Raw genomic sequence first — 22,409 nt, 5'->3', positions numbered from 1 at the left:
CTGACCTCCTTGGATTGTTTTAAAAATCAATACAAGAGAATACAGGTAAAAGTACTTTGTAATACTTAAAATTATATACAAATGTGAGGACCTTTAACATATATACCATCAAATAAAGATACTCTACTATATTTGTGTGAGAAAAATAACTGAAATATCCTGTGTTTCAAAGCACATTGATACAATTTCAGGTATCTGAATTAACAGAAAAAATAATTCAAGCACATGTAACTGACAGAATTTTTGTGGGAATTGCTCGGTTCATCTCTACAAAGAGTTTTGTTGGGAGTTATCTATTACTCTGAGTAAATTTTCTCAGTGCCTCTTTCCATGTTCTCATTGCTTCCAAGACAAAACACAAGACGGTATAGACAGGTTGGTCTGAAAGATTAGAAAAGATTGTTAAAACATGGTAGTTCAATGGACAAGAGCTAAGAATATTTTACTGTACCATTTTTCTACCTGAATCTATAACCGGGTGTATAGTGTATTCCAATAGAGAATCAGAGAAAAGTGAGTAAAATACTGTCTAATCTGTTTGAAAGGAATACCTAAGGTTGAATAATTTATAAAGAAAAGAGGCTCACAGTTCTGCAGATTATAGAAGCACGGTATCAGCATCTGCTTCTGGTGAGGGCTTCAGGAAGCTTCCCCTCACAGCAGAAGGGGAAGAGGAATTGATATTACATGGCAAGAAAGGAAGAAAGAGAGAGAGAAGGGAGGTACCAGACTCTTTAACAATCAGCTGTCACTGCATGAAGGGTCTGCCCACATGACCCAAACTCCTCCCAGTAGGTCCCACCCCCAATATTGGGATCAAATTTTAACATGAGATTTGGAAGGGACAAATATCCAAACTACATCAAATACCAAGAGAAGAATGCCCCCAATTTTGTCCTTGAATGGAACATAAGACCCTGTTCGTATATAAAATGAATATTTACAAGTTCAGAAATGCATGAACATATATATTTAGCTTGATATCATCAGAAATATATATGCTATTAACTTCTTTAAGCCTCCATTTCCTCATTCATTCAAAATAAAAGCATTCACCGCAGACCTACCTACTAGCTCTGCCCTAAGAGCTACAAATTCTGTGATAAATTTTTATTTTATAAAGTCCTTAGACATGTGAAGATTGCATTCTAGTAGTGGAAAACAGAAAATAAACTAATGAATGGAAAAGGTAATTTTAGATAATGCTTAGGCTTATGAAGAAACATTGAGGTGATGTGATCAACAGTGCCTGGCTAAAGGGATTAATTAAAATTGGATGGCAGTCTAGGAAAACCTCTCTAAGGAAGTAACATTTGACTTGAGATGTGCATGAAAGATAGAGCAAACCAAGGAAGGATCTAGAGGCAGAAGATTCCAGGATGAGGAAAAAACAAACAAAAAGGGCAAGAAGCCTGGAGGTAGGGCTATCCGCATGCCTGCGGATAGAAGGCTACTATGAATAAAGGAGAACGTGCTACAGGAGATAAGAAAAGCAGTCATGGGAAAGTCCATGGAAGGCCCTGTGAGCCATGGTAAGGGCTTTGCATATTAAGTAAAAAGATAAGCCAGTAAAATATTTTCAGGAAATAAGTGACACCCATTCCATCATGCAATATTCATTTAGAACCATCAGTATACCAGGAATTCATCTAAGCTGAAGATTTTGCAACTATAGGCAAAAATTCCTGTCCTGATCTATGGGGATGTCCTTCTAGCTGCTGTGGAAAGGATTTACATGGGAACACTATTGGAAGCTGTCGAAGCTCACAGTAGTAATTCAGGCAAGAGACGGTGATGGTTCGTCTAGGATAGCAACAGGGTAACAATTTTATTTAATCATAGGTTTACTGGGAGCATGACATCCTTTAACATTATGCTGCCATATAGTAAATGTCCCCAAAATTAAAACTTTTATTATTACAGAACAGCAAAGAGGATAACTCCAAATTTCACTGATTGTAGGGGTAAAAAACTACCACCATTCATTGGTTCCAGAAGAGAGGAATAGAAGCTGCAAATAACTGGCTATTTATTAGCAGTAACTGGCACAGCTAAGATAAGGGTAGGAACTGACAACAGGAAGTCTTCACATTTGAACAGTGATGTCTCAGCACCATTTATCTTTCTCTGGATGAGAGAAAAACATAGAGTGGAGGAATGGAAAAGGATACACAGGTTGGAGTGGTGTCATTAATAATAGCAACCCAAAGGCTGATTCGTTCATTTATTGAGGACATTGAGGAAATTACATAATAAATTCCAAATTGTTGTTTAAGAAAATACAATACTAGTTAGGATTTTTTTATCTCTTCAATGGAAAGATACAGATATAGACACAAATATGAGTACATACACACACATGAAAATATGTGTGTTTATTATTTTGCCGAAACATTCCAAGTAAACAGCAGATAACACCACTGCCCCCAAATGCTTCAGCATAGATATCCTAAGACTAGAGACACGTGCCAACAATATTATTATCAAACAAAATTGACTAACATAATTAATGCATAGTCCATATTAAATTTCACCATTATTCCAAAAGGGATTTTAAGGAGTTTTTTTAAATCCAAGATCCAATTAAAATTCCACATGATATTTACTGGTTAAATTTCTTTTAGCTTAAGCTGACAATTCTCTTTGAATAAATTATGACATTGAAGGTTGCAAAATGCTGATTTTTAAGTATGTCATTTCTTCTATACTTATTTGCTGGTTTTTAAATGACGTTTTGTTACAAAAACATTGCAAATACATTTTAAATATCAAGAAAATCAAAAGAAATTCATATGACTAATTTTTCTATTAAACAGGGAAGATTCCTGTGCTGATTATTTGTTAGTTTTGCCGGCCCAATATGTTCTCTCTCTCTCTCTCTCCTGCTTTCTGTGTGTGTGTGTGTATTGTTTTTGTGTATGTGTATGTGTGTGTGTGTATGTGTGTTTTGTTTTTGTTTTTGTTTGCACCATTTCAGATAGAAAAACCTTAATTTTCTTTTCTTTTATGGGATCCTTACCATCCTACTCATCTGTTCATGTGGTTTGGAGAGGAGGGGAATTTCCCTCCTTTCTTTTTCCTTTTTTGAGACAGGGTCACGTTCTATTGCCCCAGCTGGAGTGCAGTGGCACAATCTTCGCTCACTTCAACCTTCGCCTCCCATGTTCATGTGATTCTCCTGCCTCAGCCTCCCAAGTAGCTGGGATTACAGATGTACACCACCACATCTGGCTAATTTTTGTATTTTAGTAGAGATGGGGTTTTGCCACCTTGGCCAGGGTGGTCTCTAACTCCTGATCTCAAATGATCTGCCCGCTTCAGCCTCCCAAAGTGCTGGGATTATAGGCTTCAGTTACTGCACCAGCCCCTCCTTTCAACTTTTAAGGATAGAGACATAACCCATGACTGACGACCAATTAGAGAATTCTGCATCCATGTCCACAGAACAGGGATAGGCACATGACCCAAGTGAGGTAAAGGGTTTTGCTGGAATTATTAGAAAGGAGATGTTATCTTTCTCTAGCACTGTTAAATGCAGAATAAGTAAGTCTGGAATTATAAATAAATAATTCATAATTACTGAATGAGACCAGCTGATCTGAAAAAGAAGAAAAGGAAAGCATTATCAAGGCAAGAGATGGACAAAGTTGAGGATTGAGGTCATCAGTCAAACCCTTGGACCCAACCACTCCTGGAGCTGGTCTACCTCCAGATCTTCAGCCAAGTTAAGCAGTAAATTCCCTTTACAGAAAACACACACACACACACACACACACACACACACATTGAGTTGGGTTTCTGTCTTTTGCACCTAAATTACCCAGCTAATAATACACGTATTAATCTTTATAAAGTTTAGACTGAGTAAGGCCTTTGATCCAGTCTCCCCGATTCATAGGTTAAAAACTTCAGCTTCAGAGAAATTCTGAAAATACGGAGACTACACAGCTAGTTAGTTGCAGAACCACAAGCAAAAATCAAGTTTTTAGACTCTCTGTTTAGTGTTCTCTTCTACCCTTTGTTATTTGGCTTCAAGTTATATTTTGCGTGTGAATCATAAGAGTTATGCACTGATGAATTAGATTTTGCCAACATTTGTGTAGGCAAATCAAATAAACCAGAAAAAAAATTTTCTTCTGAAAATAGTAGACCTAGCATTTTCTTTGAGCTTAATAACTCCTATCATTATTGAAGTCTTTAATATCTTAGCAACAGCCAAGTTCAAAATCCTCCAACCAAGGAAAACATAAACTTTGCTACAATGTAATTCTTGCCATTAAATTTCTATAGAAAGGAAATCACCTTATAATACATTGACTATTATACTTTCTATTATTGCTGTCTGCAAATATATTCTATTCTACAGGGAATTGTAATGTAATGAAATGTCATGTTATTAGCTATTAACAATATAACTGATTCAGATATTTGCTATTTTAAAAAGAAGAAAATTGAGAACATTTGAAAGTTCTATGTGATACTACTTTTTAAAAATCTGTGATTATTAACAACTTTAATTTCCCCAATATATTGTATATCTCCTTTTTTAACCTAAGTCACTTATTTGAAACATTGATTTTGTACATGTTATAGTAATTTTCCTTTAATTTCCCTAAAATCATTGGAATAAAAACATAATATCTGAAATAATCACACATACTCCAGCAATCGGGAAATCCAGTATTTATGTCAGACTCAAGAAATAACACCATTCCTTTCTGCCTGTACTAGGGAGCAATATGAAAATGGCCATTTATTTTGTTTTGTCATTTTCCTGAGCAGGGTACCCACAGGGTACTTAAATAGTTGCTTTCCTTTTTTGCCATCTCTCCAGGTTAACAACAAAAATATATTCAGCTACCAAGAAACTAAACAGGTTATTTATGTTTCACTTGTCAAATCTATATTTCCAAATATCCCCTGAGCCAGATTTGTGGAGGAGTAAAGGTAGGGTGGAAGATATTTTATACATATTTAATTTGTTATTCTAAAGAGGTACAGTTCTTTTCTGTTAGTTTTCTTGGGCCTCTACGGTGTCAGCAATAATGGCATAATCATGCTTTGAATGCTTTCTATGGAATTCCACAGGTTCAAATGTCCGAGTTGAGTGCCTTTAATTTTCCAGTAGGAGATTGTGGCATACTGGTTCATCTATACAATAAAAATTCTCTACAGTTCTTCCCACGGCTCCCCATCCCAAATCACGCTACACATGTAACATCTACACAGATGACAGATTGCTAGAACAAGACCTGACCAACTCTCCTTTATTTTAGGGTTTTTTTAATTTTAATCTTTGATTAAAGCTGACCACTGGGAACATTTTTATCTAGCAGAAAAGTAGTATTAGAATATCTGAAGGATAATAACTTCGCTTAATTAGATACTTTTTTCTTACATAAATACTCAATCATCAATAGCTCCATGTCAGTTTTATTTCTTGCCCACTTTCAGTATAAGGTAACTTCTGTACCTGTTGTAATGCTGCTTCTCTTGCTTATTTCTAGTCTCAGTTTGGTATTTCTTTTTTCTTTTTCTTTTTTTTTTTTTTCTTTTTGAGATGGAGTCTCGTTCTGTCACCCAGGCTAGAGAGCAGTGGCGCAATTTCAGCTCACTGCAACCTCCGCCTCCTGGGTTCAATCAACTCTCTTGTCTCAGCCTCCCGAGTAGCTGGGACTACAGGTGCATGCCACCATGCCCGGGTAATTTTTGTATTTGTTTAGTAGAGACGAGGTTTCACCATATTCATCAGGCTGGTCTTGAACTCCTGAGCTCAGATGATCCATCCACCTCGGCCTCCCAAATCAGTTTGATATTTCAATAGTCAGCAACTACATGGAAGGGAAAGGAGGTAGCTGTTATATTCTTTCTGATGAATAACATCTTAATCATATGTTAATGCATGAAAGAAAATGGGAACTCTGACAATGCCAACTTTATCAAACCAAAAAAATTCCATCAGCTACCTACAATTTAAAAGGTATGTTCCACTAATGGATATACTTATGGCTAGACATTCTGACAATGTTCACCCTGAGAACTTCAAATGTCTTACATAAAATATCTTTTTTTTTCTATTTTTTATTTTATTATTATTATACTTAAAGTTTTAGGGTACATGTGCACAAGGTGCAGGTTCATTACACACGTATACATGTGCCATGCTGGTGCGCTGCACCCATTAACTTGTCATTTAGCATTAGGTATATCTCCTAATGCTATCCCACCCCCGTCACCCCACCCCACAACAGTCCCCAGAGTGTGAAGTTCCCCTTCCTGTGTCCATGTGTTCTCATTGTTCAATTCCCACCTATGAGTGAGAACATGTGGTGTTTGGTTTTTTGTCCTTGCGATAGTTTACTGAGAATGATGATTTCCAATTTCATCCATGTCCCTACAAAGGCCATGAACTCATCATTTTTATGGCTGCATAGTATTCCATGGTGTATATGTGCCACATTTTCTTAATCCAGTCTATCATTGTTGGACATTTGGGTTGGTTCCAAGTCTTTGCTATTGTGAATAGTGCCACAATAAACATACGTGTGCATGTGTCTTTATAGCAGCATGATTTATAGTCCTTTGGGTATATACCCAGTAATGGGACGGCTGGGTCAAATGGTATTTCTAGTTCTAGATCCCTGAGGAATCGCCACACTGACTTCCACAAGGGTTGAACTAGTTTCCAGTCCCACCAACAGTGTAAAAGTGTTCCTATTTCTCCACATCCTCTCCAGCACCTGTTGTTTCCTGACTTTTTAATGATCGCCATTCTAACTGGTGTGAGATGGTATCTCATTGTGGTTTCGATTTGCATTTCTCTGATGGCCAGTGATGGTGAGCATTTCTTCATGTGTTTTTTGGCTACATAAATGTCTTCTTTTGAGAAGTGTCTGTTCATGTCCTTTGCCCACTTTTTGATGGGGTTGTTTGTTTTTTTCTTGTAAATTTGTTTGAGTTCATTGTAGATTCTGGATATTAGCCCTTTGTCAGATGAGTAGGTTGTGAAAATTTTCTCCCATTTTGTAGGTTGCCTGTTCACTCTGATGGTAGTCTGTTTTGCTGTGCAGAAGCTCTTTAGTTTAATTAGATCCCATTTGTCAATTTTGGCTTTTGTTGCCATTGCTTTTGGTGTTTTAGACATGAAGTCCTTGCCCATGCCTATGTCCCGAATGGTAATGCCTAGGTTTTCTTCTAGGGTTTTTATGGTTTTAGGTCTAACGTTTAAGTCTTTAATCCATCTTGAATTGATTTTTGTATAAGGTGTAAGGAAGGGATCCAGTTTCAGCTTTCTACATATGGCTAGCCAGTTTTCCCAGCACCATTTATTAAATAGGGAATCCTTTCCCCATTGCTTGTCTTTCTCAGGTTTGTCAAAGATCAGATAGTTGTAGATATGCGGCATTATTTCTGAGGGCTCTGTTCAGTTCCATTGCTCTATATCTCTGTTTTGGTACCAGTACCATGCTGTTTTGGTTACTGTAGCCTTGTAGTATAGTTTGAAGTCAGGTAGTGTGATGCCTCCAGCTTTGTTCTTTTGGCTTAGGATTGACTTGGCGATGCGGGCTTTTTTTTGGTTCCATATGAACTTTAAAGTAGTTTTTTCCAATTCTGTGAAGAAAGTCATTGGTAGCTTGATGGGGATGGCATCGAATCTGTAAATTACCTTGGGCAGTATGGCCATTTTCACGATATTGATTCTTCCTACCCATGAGCATGGAATGTTCTTCCATTTCTTTGTATCCTCTTTTGTTTCATTGAGCAGTGGTTTGTAGTTCTCCTTGAAGAGGTCCTTCACATCCCTTGTAAGTTGGATTCCTAGGTATTTTATTGTCTTTGAAGCAATTGTGAATGGGAGTTCACTCATGATTTGGCTCTCTGTTTGTCTGTTATTGGTGTATAAGAATGCTTGTGATTTTTGTACAATGATTTTGTATCCTGAGACTTTGCTGAAGTTGCTTATCAGCTTAAGGAGATTTTGGGCTGAGACAATGGGGTTTTCTAGATATACAATCATGTCATCTGCAAACAGGGACAATTTGACTTGACTAAGCATTCTTTAAAGTACATTTATTGCTCAACATGGATAAAAAGACTGTCTGAGGCCAAAATCTTAGTGAAAACAGAATCCAAATAAGTAAACACAGCACTGACGCTTACTTCTGCCTTAGAGCCTTTAGCCAATTTTTGTTGATTTTGAGCTTTTATTTTCAATGGATGGGGTTGGAAAGATGGTAGCGGAAAAGGAGACATATCTTAGGAATTTGCCAAAATAGTCTAAACAGAAGATCCCCACATTCAATTGGTATCCCAAATACTCCTTAGTGTAAAGATGATCAGAAATAAACCTGCATCCCCCTTTCAAGGGGGAAGCATGGAAAATTGCCTGTATAAAATCTTAGCACTGGGTTACAAAATATATTTCCCCTGAAAATGCATGTCTACAGCTAACTCTCATTACAGCAGGTAGCAAAAACCTTCAATTCCATAATTTAGCTCAAACTAATCCTAGGTGCTTAATACCCTCAGGTGCTTGTTGAAAGCAGTAGAAAATACATTCTAGAGGACCAACTTTTGACCCACATATCAAAGGATTTCAAATGATAAATTTTCCAGTAATATAAACACAGTGAATATTCACAAAAGTCAAAAGTAAATAAGACACCATGAGGAAAAAAAAGCCAGCATAAACAAATAAAACTATAAAGACTCAGATATTAGATATTTTACAAAATAATTAGTATGTTTAATATGTTCCAAGAAATAAAATAGGGACCAGAAAATAAGAGTGAGCAGTAAGAGTACGTAAGATTGCCAAAAGGTTTGAAAAGAAGCAAAAAGAATATCTCAAAATAAAAGTTGTAATTGAAAATATATGTCAATGAACATAGAGACATAAGAATGAAGAAAAATTCAGAGAATGTTAAAAAACTGGAAGACTTATTTAAAGAAATTATCCAGTATTCAGAAAAGAAAAACAAGAAGATGAAAAATATGGGAGATTAAAAGACATGGAGGATGGAGTAAAAAGATATAACAAACATCTAATCAAAGTTTTTGAATGAGATGAGATGATATTTCTAAAACTTGTTTGTTTAAAAAACAAAATTTAAACTTGTGTGATAGGAGGAATAAATTTTAAAACTACTCACAGATAGATACAATGTAATGAGGTTTCAAAGCAACAACTCCCCCACCAAAAAAAAAAAATCAAGAATACATCTAATCAATAAATGAACTTAAGAAGAAATTATAATAGAAATTTAAAAATTTTTAATGGAATGAAACATGAAAATATTGCATAGAATATAGTTGAAGTAGGTTTTAGGACAGTTTTCACAATTATAGACTAAAATATTTATATAATAGAACACTAAAAAGTTGAAAGTTAATAGCTAAGCATCCATCTAAAGAACTAAGAAAACAGTAAACGTAAAAACTGAAGAAATCAGTTCATTTTTAAAATTTCTAATCTAAGTGAGATTGTGTGGTATTTGTCTTTCACTATCTAGCCTGTTTCACTCAGCATGCCCTCTAGGTTCATTCATGTTGTTCTGAAGGAGAATTTTATCAATTTTTAAGATGGAATATTATTCCATTGAGGAATGGAAGAATAAAGAGCAAAAATTAATGAAATAGAAAAGTCTACAATAGAGAGGAACAACGAAATGAAAGACTAATGAAACTGGTAACTATCTGGCAAGATTAATTATGAAAAAGTATAAAAGAAAGCATAATAGCAACACTACAATGAAAAAGAGAATACAACTTCAGTGAATAAAAAGGCTATTATCAATAACTTTATGTCAACAAATATAAACAGTTGAAGTAGAAACATTGCAAGAAAAAAATGTTAACAATATTAACTAAAAAAGTAGAAATTTTAAATGATCAATGATTTAAAAATATATAACATATCATGACCAAAAGCCCAAAGCAAAAGAATGGCTCTGAAAGAGAAAGCTGTCCTTTTTGTTTCTTAATTCTTCTTTTCTTCCACAAATATTCCATAATTTGGAGATGAGTCCACTGTGTTTTTTGTAATCTGACTCAGTCCCATCTTTTTGCACCCAGTACACCCAGAATTAGAGTTAGACTGTGCTCTAGTTGAGTTGAAGTACTTACTGTCTGCAAATCCCAAGGTATCCTTTGATCCTGGTCTTTGCCTGAGGTATTGTTTCTGCCTGACTCCCCCTTTCTATCTTCATTACCTTCCTTCGTCCTTCAGAGACTTCTGTTTATGGTTCATGGTTCATGATGTAACTCAGATGTTGCCTACTGTAGGAGCCCTCATAATTTCCCCCATTTAACCCCCATCTTGAATGAAATCTCTCCAAAGTATATCCAAAATTGAACAATTTCATGCCTCATTGAGAGCATTTATCAAATGTATCATAGCTGTCTGTTTTCTGTCCACATTTCCCAGTTGACTGTAAGCTTCTGAGACAGTGACTTTGACTTTTGACCTTTTGATTCCATGCTGCTCTTCAAGATGTAGCAAAGCATTTAACACATGTTAGTTCACACCAAGGTGTACAATAATTGTTAATGAATGAATGCTATATTATCTTAATACTATTAAGATGTTACATTTATTAGTCATGTAATTAATTCAGTGACAACTTTCATCAACAAGAAACTTTTATTTTCCTATAACTTTTTGATGAGAAAAATGTATGTCCACATCAGAAGACAATGCATAGTTTAATTAGTAAACTTAAAATTTGGCATTTGGATTGTTACACTGATGTCTTATCAGTTTATGAAGAGTAAATTAGTTTTCTTAATCAAATTCCTAAAAGCCAGAAACAGGACCATGGTAGACTGGTTGAGATAATGTCACTGGTTAAGAGCGTGGGCAGATAGCCAGATGATCTTTCTTTACATAAATCTCTGCAACTGGAATTCCCTTCCTTCTAGAAAGATTATCAGAGCATTTTTCAAACTAAAGAAAAGGGAACATAAGAAATATTATTTTTCATTATATTGCAGTTTCTTAGGGCTTCATACAGATTTTTTAAATTGTGGGATCACACGAATGTTCATTACAGAATAAAAGAATATTACACTAACTATGGGAAATCACCAACCATCCATATGTAGTGGGGGTTTGAGTGAAATACATTAAATACCTGTGACCTATCAATAAAAGGATTCTTTAGACCTCTTTCACATACTTTTCCAATTGCTTCTCCCAGGATGAATCTATCTCAGGAAGCTCTTTGGTCCCACATGCCCTGAATACTCAGACATACCTTAGTCTTGAGATGACTGTAGTTTAGGCAACCAGGAAAATACCCTCAACTAGGCAGAAATACTAAGAGATTTAGAGATACTCTTGCCTCTCAATGTCAGAGGCAATATCTTGCAGCAATATTGGAACCTATGTTTCAGGACATCTTTAAAGCTAAAATGGAAACTGTTCCTACTCTTTGTTGAGATGTTTTAATTCTTGCAACAACTGCTCAGGTTTGTGGTCACAATCCATTTTCTTTACATTTTTCACTGGCTGTGAGCTGCAACAAGTATCTCTTTCCATTAAAAAAAGAAAGAAAGAAAGAAAGAAAGAAAGAAAGAAAAATTCCACAAGGAATGTCCACTGAGGCTGGTATAATTAAGCACTCTGCCAGGAACTCTGGAACATATAAAAGAATATGAAACGTAGTCCCTTCCCTCAGAGACTTTGGAGTCTAGATAGAGAGACAGAATATAGATATACATAGTGGGTACAACTTTCAACTTATAAAGTCAAACATGCAAGAAATGTAACACTTCTTTATTTTATAACAAGTTACTTCTGTTTTAAGTTTCTGTTCTACAGGGCAGAAGAAACTAAATCTGAGTTAATTGAGGAAAATCTCACTTTTTAACTGGGCTGTTTTTCTCTTGTAAATTTGTTTAAGTTCCTTATAGATACTGGACATTAGACCTTTGTTAGTTTCATAGTTTGGAAATATTTTCTCCCATTCTGTAGGTTGTCTGTTTACTCTGTTGATAGTTTCTCTTGCTGTTTAGAAGCTGTTTAGTTTATAGTTTCTCTTGCTGTTGAGAAGCTCTTTATTTTAATTAGATCCTACTTGTCAATTTTTGCTTTTGTTGCAATTGCTGTTGGTGTTTTGTCATGAAATCTTTGCCCTTTCCAGGATGGTATTGCCTAGGTTGTCTTCCAGGGTTTTCATAGTTTTGGGTTTTACATTTAAGTTTTTAATCCATCTTGAGTTGATTTTTGTGTATGGTGTAAGGAAGGGGTCCAATTTCAGTCTTCTGTATATCACTAGCCAGTTATCCAGCACAAGTTTTTGAATAGGGAGTCTTTTCCCCATTGCTTCTTTTTGTCAGCTTTGTCAAAGATCAGATGATCATAGATGTGCATCCTTATTTCTGGGTTCTCTATTCTGTTCCATTTGTCTATGTGCCTCTTTTTGTACCAGTACCACGCTGTTTTGGTTACTGTAGCTTTGCAGTATAGTTTGAAAAGTGAGCAAGGACATGAACACACACTTCTCAAAAGACATACATGCAGTCCGTACGCATATTAAAAAAAGCTCAATATCACTGACCATTAGCTAAATGCAAATAACAATCAGATACTATCTCACATTAGAATGGCCATTATTAAAAAGTCAAAAAATAACAGGTGCTGGTGAGGTTACAGAGAAAAGGAAACATGTATACACTGCTAATGGGAGTGTAAATTAGTTCAACCATGGTGAAAAGCAGTATGGAGATTCTTCAAAGAGCTAAAGGTAGAACGACCATTTGATCTAGCAATCTCATTACTGCGTATATACCCAGAGGAATATAAATCATTCTACCATAAAGACACATGCATTGATATGTTCATTGTAGCACTATTTACAATAGCAAAGACATGGAATCAACCTAAATGTCCATCAATGACAGGTTAAATAAAGAAAACATGATACATATACACCATGGAATACTATGCAGCCATAAAAAAGAATGAGATCCTATCTTTTGCAGGAACATGGGTGGAAGTGGAGGCTATTATCCTTAGCAAACTAATACAGAAAAAGAAAACCAAATACCACATGTTCTTACTTATAAGTGAGAGCTAAGTGATAAGAACTTAGGAACACAAAGAAGAGAACAACGACGCTGGGGTCTACTTGAGGGGGAAGGCTAGGAGAAGGGAAAGGAGCAGAAAAGATAACTATCGGATACTGGGTTTAATACCTGATTGATGAAATAATATGTACAGCAAACCCTCATGACACCTTTACCCCTTCACGTGTACCCCCAAACCTAAAAGTTAAAAAAATTCAGAGAAATCCCATTCACTTTATCTAGAATCAGATGTCAATATCAAGATCTATATAATTCTTCCATTTCCCCAGGAAGGGAGCTCTTACGGGGCCTGGCACCACTGAGTTGGCCAGCAATCAACTCAGGTCACTTCTGCATCATCTCTTACCCCCAACTGCAGGCCTCTCCAGGTTTGACACTGTTTGCTGCTTTCATGCTAATATCTTTACCCATTGCTATATTAATTGATGTAATTTTCATTTGTAGTAACTTTTTTTACTTGTGAAACTCATTGAAGCTAGACCTTGAGATATCTGTTGCCTCATGGAAGATGTGCTTGGGAAGGAGACGCTAGAGGTAGCACAGGTCAGTCTGGACACCTAGAATGTGGGCAGCTGCTGCAGGCATTAGGAAAGGAAGACATCACTCCTGGCTGAGCAGGGAAAGAAGCTTTTAGGGATGTGATGGGAGTGGTGATAAATAATGAAGAGTGGAAATATGGTGAGGGGTGATCAAAAGCGCTGAGGACCGAGATGCTTTGAGAACTTTGTATTATTCCTTGGAAGCCAAATGTTTATATTCTGCTTGATTTAAAGCAGCCCACATTTGCATACGAAGGCAGGTTTCAGTGTCAGGTAGACCTGAGCTGATTTTGGCTCTGACACTTGTTAACTGCATTTCCTTGAGAAAGTTTCATAGCCTTTTGAGCATGTTTTTCATTTCCAAAATGGACAAAAATCTCTACTTAGCCGGAGAATTCCATGTAAATATTTGGCACATTGCCTTGTATAGCCTCTTACTTGGCTCATTCTCCTTCCCTGCTGAGGCACAGCATGCTACAGTCTCCTACAATAATTGAAGTACATGTCTTTCTTCCTTGATACACTAAAAGCTTCTTGGGGCAAGCAGTTCATCACATTAATTTCACATGGTATGCTACTTTGCACATAAAGACTAAATAAATTTCAGTGAATTTGGCTAATTCCCATATTTACAGCTTCTTTTCTAAGAAGGCATGTCTAGGAAGCTGCTTTTTGACAACTTGGAGTCGGTTTCTAACTAACGCAACGTCTAAGAAGCACTTGCTGGTTCAGAGCTGTGCTTCAGAATTAAGTTCACCTCACAGCTTCCACACAATTGGTGTTGCTTCTTGGCCTTCTGGCCATACATCCAGATCCCAATCCATGAGTTCTACATATACTCACGTAGTGCAAAACTTCAAACTTCTCTTGCCTTCCTGGATAACTACTGGTTAGCCTCATCTTCTTCTCCACCCTTCCCTCTACTCATCTCTACTTTATTTTCTTCTCATAAAGGAAGTTTTCAATATTATTTAAACAAAATATTTTCTTCCATGACTTGCTTTTGGGTATGCTGTTTCCTCAAGCAGGAAAGCCATTTCTCCACTTTTTTACTATTATCCTTTTGGGGCCTGGATAATCTACCTCCCTCTTAAAGCCCCAGCTAAAATGTTCCCTTTTCCATGGAGCACTTTCTGATTCTTCTTAAATTTCTCACATTTCCCTCTGTGCCCCATGGTACTCTATACTTCCTCATTGGTTAGGATCCTATTTGAATGTAATTTTCAGTTTCTACATGTATAACTTCATAACCTTGCAGATAATGCCATGACCTATTCTTCTCAGCAGCCTCTAGATCTAACACAACACTTGACACATAGCACTTGTTCAACCAACATGGAAAAAATAATAATAGCTCTGCCAGGTATGAAGGCCGCCACTGAAGGACCTTTGCATCTGCACAGCTCAAGGCCTTCCCAGATGCAAAATTCTTATTCCACTTTGTTTCTATATGTGTGCAGAGCCAATGTCTCCTCTTTTACGCTAATCATCTCCCCACAGCTCCTGTTCTGCACTTCATCAGTATTTGTCTACCATATCCCTATCCCTGTATTCTATACTTTAGGATAGGATTGTCCCTAGCCACCTAGAGTCCCATCACACATTCAGGTATGCCATTTTACTTTGTTGTACAGCAAAACTTCATGATCTTTAGCCTTATGGAAGAAGAAGTAGTAGAAGGAAGAGAAGGAAGGGAGGAGAAGGAAGAGAGGAAGAAAAGCAATTTGTAATCAGAGCAGATAAAACCTCCAAAGTTCATTACTCTGAGTATGTACAAAATAATTTTCTGGGTGCTAGAAGCCTCACATGCTAAGTGTTTTAGGGCACAGTCTTTCTTAAACACTAAGTGTCTTGCCAAGCTCCTGCTTATCCACGTCTAAAAAACAAAAGGCTCTGTGTGAGAGGAGCTCTTTAAGCTTTTGTCCCAGGCTGAGCATTTAATTGTACCAAGGGCTGCAGTACAGCTTCTCACACAGAGGGGCTTTCCACATTGGGACAAGAAGAACATAAAAACAAAAAAGTAATTTAGCCTGCTTATAATTTACTGTATTCCTCCAGTGATTGCTAATCATCAGAATTCGTGTGTGTGTGTGTGTGTGTGTGTATGTATGTGTGTGTGTGGACAAACCGTCTCTAGCAGCCTCACTTTCTCCTGTTTCTCCATCCTGAAGTCAATGCATAGCACATTTCAACTGTGGCACAAGTTCAGGTCAGAGCAAATTCAAGGATTCAAGTTCCATGCCAGGTTTCTCTTGCCCACGAAAGCAGGAAGCTGTGGCAGGGAAAATTCACGTTCAAATCCAATGCTGTTGATGCATAATGGATAGGAAAAGGACAAAAAATTGTGGAAACTAGGACTGAAAATGGTTTCAAGCTGGAAGGCTGTTTGTTTACACGTACCTTACTTGGTTTTTTCTTTCAATTCATGATTTTCCATACTGATTATTAAGAGAAGCCACTTTCTTTTCTCCAGGGAAAAAGACCTGGGATGTATAGTTTTTCTTAGGGAGGGGTTTGTTTTAAAGAAAGTGGCATGAAAGGAAGAGAATGGTAAATTTTAGGAGCACTAGAAAAGCCTTCTAGCTACTAGAATGACTTTATCTTCTTCATTTAATGTTTCATTGTGGAAAACGTTTTATTCCACAATGGAAAATTTTCCAACCTGAAGATTTCTGAAAGAAACAAAGCGATGTTATAAATTTATACTCTCAAATGTAAATAGTTCCTGACAGAGCTATCCTTCAGCATAGATGTTAAAGAGAATAGAAGTTATTAGTCACAAGGATAAGAGGATCAAGGAAAAGAATACATTTCTCTGACTGAGGGTCCTCCAAAAGTAAACCAAATCACTTTGCTGAGTCAGTGGACCACCAAGAGCCTGATTTAGGACACCATTTTTCTTGTGCCACAAATCACAGGATCTAAAAAAAAAAAAAAAAAAAAAAAAAGCTGACTTTTTAAAATATAATTTTTCCCTTGAAAAACTAAATGTAAAAAAGAACAGTTTTTCTCTTTTTCCTGTGACTACAACTACTCTACCACAATGCCAGTGGCTAGAGCAAGAAAAAATAATTTTCAGTTGTAGTAAGCACGCCAAAACGATCTACAAAGAAAGATTGCAAAACATAATCACTGTACATTCTGACGGATAAGTGAAAAAAGTTCTGGAATTTTCTTCAATAGAAAATGTTAAGAGGACAATATATTGTCAATTGGTAAGGTTCTTTTTGGGGAAAACTGAATACAGGCAGCGACATAAATCCAATGATTAAAGATTTCTATCTCAACACATTTTGAAAATCTCCACCTCTATGCTTTTATCATTTTAAAAATTAAAATTCTTCTATTTTTCAAAATGTATCTTTTTCGTAAGTTTATTCTTATTCTATTCTTTTTATAAAGATTTAATTGCTTACTATAGAGCAGTAGTACTCAGATTTTAGTGTGTAAAAGAAAGAAGTGAGGGGCTTATTTAAGAGAGACATTCTGAGGCCTGATGCCTAGAGAGTTTAATTTTAAACTTTCTGGAATGGTCCAGAAATCTATATTTTATTAGTTATCCAAGTGATTCTGAAGGAAGCAGTAAGATCTACTTTGAAAGGTCCACTTTGAAAGCATAACTGATTCCTCTGAACTCCTTAAAAGAATGGAGAGGAATATCTTAGAGGCATAACCTACTTAAGACTAAAACTTTTAAGAAGGCAAATGCTCAAGACCCACTTGCCCGATTTTCCAAGTAACAATTTCCAAAAGGTAGCGGATACAGGTCAATGTGACTCGGCTATCTGTATTTATTGATCGATAATTACCAAAGTTAGGCCCCTATCCTCACACAGACTGGGAAAGAGGGGCTCTGTCTGTCTTGATGATGGCCTGTTAAGGGGATGGCTCCCAGACTTTTTTCTTTTTCTTTTTCTTTTTTTTTTTTTTTTTTTTTTTTGAGATGGAGTCTCGCTCTGTAACCCAGGCTGGAGTGCAGTGGCATAATCTTGGCTCATGGGACCTCTGCCTCTGGGGTTCGAGTGATTCTCTCATCTTAGCCTCCTGAGTAGCTGGGATCCACCACGCCTGGCTAATTTTTTGTATTTTTAGTAGAGACGGGGTTTCATCATGTTGGCCAGGCTGGTCTCAAACTCCTAACCTCAAGTTATCTGCCTGCATCAGCCTATGAAAATGCTGGGATTACAGGCATGAGCCACCATGTCCGGCTGGCTCGAGGCTTTCGAGAAAGACATTCCTGAGTTGTAGAAAATGTACAAAAGGGTAGAATTTACAGTTGTAAATTTTCTCAGGTAAATGTTCTAAGAAAAGGGAGATCAGGTATTTAAAGTGAGGAAGAACCCTGTCTAGAGTTTAGTCAAGCTGAGAGGCCGTAAGACTGCCTTTGTCACCTCTGCCTTCCTTATGGCCTGTGCCCTTTGCCTCCCTACTCTGACAAGAAACCAACTCTGCCTACGTGACTGTGGTGCTTAGGTTCCTCTCCATTTCTAAAAATTTAATTTTTAAAATTTATTGATGCACAATAATTGTACATATTTATGGATGCAATCCAATGTTTCAAGACATGTATATATATATTATAATGTCAGATGGTAGAACATGAGAGTAGAATAATGATTACCAGAGGATAAAGAGGGCAACAGGAAATGGGTTACTGGGAGAGGTTAGTCAATGGGTACAAAGTTACCACGAGAAAGGAAGAATAAGTTTTGGTATTCCATTGTGCAGTAGGGTGACTACAGCCAATAACAATGCAGTGTGTAATCTTTCTCCATTTTTAGGAAGCCTTAGAGTTGTGGCCCAGAGCTTCCTACCCTGCTTCCTCAGCTCCCATTAATTCTTCTTAGCAGAGAAAATCTCCAAAAGTGGAATTTGCCTACTCAAGAGTGACAATGAATAATCGCTGTTAATGATGAGTGCTTTACCAGCAGATCTTTAACCTCCATACAGTTGAGTAAATTAAACTTGGAGAGTTTCTAATGAAGAAAATTTGAAAGCTAATGTACTATATGCTGCCTAAAACTGCTGATTCTGTGACAACAGCAGATGATCATTCTCTGCTGGTGCTATTCAGTGTCTGCAGTAAGATATAGACCACACTCTTCATATAATCACCATAATGTCTAGAATAAATGGAGGATATTTTAATGATGACAGACGTAACTTTTCTTGCAGCTCCTTCAAAGAAGATAAAAAGGTTTTGGATTATTACAAAATAATATTTAAACAATATTATTTTTTTATATATAATATGAACAGTTATATAACAGTCTTGGTAGAATGGCAGGTTGAAGGCAGCAGGAACAAAAAACAAAAAACAAATTATTATAAACCACTAGGAAACCACGACTGTCAAAGGCAACCTCAGTCAGCTGAGAAAAGTCCAATTTCTAGAAATGTCTTTGTGCTTCTTCTCCTTTTACTGGAGGTTTCTTTCTTGCAGAAAATAATAAAATGATTATGATTTGAGATTGAGATGAATTATCAATTCATCAGGGTGTATGTTTAATGTGATATACTTGCACTAATGGTATGTGCTTTTAATTAGAGAGCTAGTCTCAAGGCAAGAGAAAATTCATTTTCCCAATAAAAACATTTTATACCCAGGATATGGCACCTTAAAAACCTTAATGAACTCTGAGGCTGACATTACAGCAATTAAAATATGAGTGAAAAAATAAGTCTGTCTTGTTGGAAAATCTGGATGATCAGAGCTATCTTCCTTATCACATGGAACATAAGTCACATTTTACATTGTTTGCAAGAATCTGCAATTTACCACAAGGAAAAACAAAGCTAATTTTCTCTTTTTTTCTGAGACGGAGTCTAGCTCTGTCACCCAGGATGGAGTGCAGTGGCATGATCTTGGCTCACTGCGAGCTTCACCTCCCGGGTTCATGCCATTCTCCTGCCTCAGCCTCCCGAGTAGCTGGGACTACAGGCACCCACCACCATGCGCAGCTAATTTTTTGTATTTTTAGTAGAGATGGGTTTTCACTGTGTTAGCCAGCATGGTCTCAATCTCCTGACCTCGTGATGCGCCCGCCTCGGCCTCCCAAAGTGCTGGGATTACAGGCATGAGCCACAACACCCGGCCTGAAAGCTAATTTTCATAAAGTGACAATGGGCCTCTCCAGCTCTGGCTGATACACAAATATTGTTTTCACTTAGGAACTGAGTATTTCTTGAAGCGGGTTAATAAGGGTTTTACAGAAGGCTGGTGAATTATCTGGAGGCAATTTTACAATTTAGAGAACAAGTGATTATGTCTATTTAGTGATGAATGGGGCAGAATTGACATTCTCAAAAGACAGGGCAATAGGATTCTAGTCAGTAAGCTTTGCTCAGTGGATGCTTTTACCTGGAGTTTTAGAGAAACTAGCTAAGTACAGTGACTTTTCTACATGTCAATATGATAAATATTTGTTAAATGTTACTGTGTAAACAGCACCCAATTAGTCACTGGTACACAATTTGCTTCTCTGGTTCACCCGTCTGTGTCTCAGTAAATATCACATTCATTCACCTGGCCACTCAACCCGAAGCTTCAAAGTTGTCCTGTGTTTTTCTTTTTTAAATTTGTAAAAAATACGTGTGGGTGCATAGTAGGTGTATACATTTATATGGGCTATATGAGATATTTTGATACAGTCATGCCATGTGTAATTATCACGTTGGGGTAAAAATGGAATATCCGTCTCCTCAAGCATTTAACTTTTGTGTTTCAAACAATTAATTATACTCTTTTAGTTATTTTTAAATGTACTAAATTATTTTTTACTAGAGTCACCTGTTATGCTAGTGAATACCAGTTCTTATTCATTCTAATTAATTTTTTGTACCTATTAACCATCTCCGCTTACCTCCCAACCGCCCCCACCACACCCCACTACCCTTCCCAGCCTTTCCATAACCACCCTTCTACTCTCTGTCTCCATGAGTTCAAATGTTTTAATTTTTAGTTCCCACAGAGAAGTCGAATGTGTGATGTTTGTTGTTCTGTACCTGGTTATTTCACTTAGCATAATGACCTGCAGAGTTGCCCTTAACCATAGTTGTCCTTAATCCTCCCTCCCTTCACACTTCCATATCCAGTATATCAGTGAGCCCTATTGACAGTGCCCTCAAAATGTAACCTGAATCTGTCCAGTTCTCCCTAGTGTCACTGCCACCAGCCCAATCCAAGCTACCAGTATTTCTAATCCAGGCCACACTAATAATTTGCTTACAGATCTCCCTGTTCCCATTCTTGTCCTTTCTTTATAATCCATTCTCTACAGTCAGTGGAATTGTTTTAATGTCATAAATCAGATCATGCCACTACTCTGCTTAATACCTTCTAAAATTTCCTTTTTGCCTTTAGGATAAAATCTAATCTTTGTATCAGGTCTGCATTATCCCACATGATCTGACCCTTGTTCACTTCTTCAATTTTATCTTGTGCCATTTTTTCATTTCTCCTTTGCCTCATTCATGCTGACCTTTCAATTCCTAAAACACGCTAAGTAAGTTCCTCTCTCAGAACTTTTGCTAGATAATGTCCTAGCCTAATTCATGATGGGGTGCCCCTTTCCCATCATTCAAGTCGTAGAGCAAATATTTCCCTCATAGGTAGTTATTCCCTAATCACCTTACCTTCTTATATATATACTTAAAGACACCTTCCATCACTGGGTTTTTTCCCTTCAGAACATGAATAACTACCTATAATAATGTTATTTGTTTGTTTGCTTTGTCTTTTTTAGTGAAAGACTTTTGTCTTTCACTAAATTTTAGGAGCCGAGTTCTAATCTGTTTAATTCACAGATATTTCAAGTGCCTCAAATGCTGCATGGCACATATGAAGTCTTCAATAAATTTTACTGACTCAATTAATGAAGTTGGCCTATAATAAATAGAAAGCCTAAAAGAATTATTCAGAAGGCAAGCATCATGTTAAGGTCAATCTGACAGCCTAACTCCCTAAATACCTGGTGTTGAGAGGCAATAGAGAGGTTAAGAAACTCAGGCTTGTTTGTTTTCATTTCAGTGAAAACGGGACAAATAAATAGGATAAATGGCATGCATCATGTATTAAATGTCCCTCTATATAGCTCTTTAGTTCCTTGTGCTAATGTATCTATACATACAATTACTGTGTCAAAATGCACATGAATAGTAAATTTGTCACAGATATGATCAAATTGTCCTCAAAAGAAAAGGCATTCTCACAAATGTATGGACTATTTCTGGATGGATACACAAAATGTACTAAGATTACTAGTCTGTGAGCTGTCAAACTAGGGATCTGGTAGGGGAAAGATGTTGATTCTTTCATTGTATGTTTTCATATTATTTCATATTCAAACCCAATATATTATATACTTTTTAAAACTTTTAAAACTGCCTGACTCTTTTGAGACCACTCCCTATAACCATATGGAATATTCTTTTGTGCATCTTTGGAAGCCCACCCTCAGCAAGCCTAGCATACAGGACTCTATAGAGGAACCGCACTGGTACTACAAAGTTCTTGCCTTGGGCTAGTCACCAGCTTCGTGTTATGAAATTAATATGTTGAGGACCTAAACCCTGATGTGATGGTATTTGGATATGGGGCCTTTGGTGGAGCCCCCATGAGGGGATTAATGCCTTTATAAAAAGAGGAAGAGTGAGATCACTCTCTCTACTGTGTAAGGACACAGTAAGAATGTGCCATCTGCGAGCTGAGGGCCCTCACCAGAGCCCGATTATGCTGGCACTCTGATCTTGGACTTCCAGCCTCCAGAATGGTAGAGCTGC

The 22,409-nt window shown here is 36.9% G+C and overlaps 1 long non-coding RNA gene across 1 annotated transcript in view; it reads right to left on the bottom strand.

The window, feature by feature from the left end:
- Window positions 1–5,448: 5,448 nt before the first annotated feature.
- The window catches only part of LOC107973463 (uncharacterized), a 42,770-nt gene continuing 25,809 nt past the window's right edge, over window positions 5,449–22,409 (bottom strand). Inside the window, exon 3 of the long non-coding RNA XR_001715769.2 lies at window positions 5,449–5,831. This is a non-coding gene — a long non-coding RNA (uncharacterized LOC107973463). The remainder of the gene's footprint in view (window positions 5,832–22,409) is intronic.

Source organism: Pan troglodytes, chromosome 12 (assembly GCF_028858775.2).
Source record: "Pan troglodytes isolate AG18354 chromosome 12, NHGRI_mPanTro3-v2.0_pri, whole genome shotgun sequence".
Lineage (NCBI taxonomy): Eukaryota > Metazoa > Chordata > Mammalia > Primates > Hominidae > Pan > Pan troglodytes.
This window is presented reverse-complemented; position numbering and strand designations above follow the sequence as displayed.